This window comes from Notothenia coriiceps, unplaced genomic scaffold (genome assembly GCF_000735185.1).
Source record: "Notothenia coriiceps isolate Sejong01 unplaced genomic scaffold, NC01 NC01_scaffold00000311, whole genome shotgun sequence".
Classification (NCBI taxonomy): domain Eukaryota; kingdom Metazoa; phylum Chordata; class Actinopteri; order Perciformes; family Nototheniidae; genus Notothenia; species Notothenia coriiceps.
Window position 1 is genome coordinate 126,041 of NW_011333012.1, and position 221 is coordinate 126,261.

Genomic DNA, 221 nt, shown 5'->3' on the forward strand with positions numbered 1-221 from the left:
CTTTTAATTAGTCACTAATGGTCCAAATCTTATAAAAGTGTGCTCTTATCCAGCCCTTCAGTCACACGTTTATGTGTGTGTGTGTGTGTGTGTGTGTGTGTGTGTGTGTGTGTGTGTGTGTGTGTGTGTGTGTGTGTGTGTGTGTGTGTGTGTGTGTGTGTGTGTGTGTGTGTGCGATTCATAGTGAATGATGATGTCCCGTAGCTCTTCATTTCTGTGCT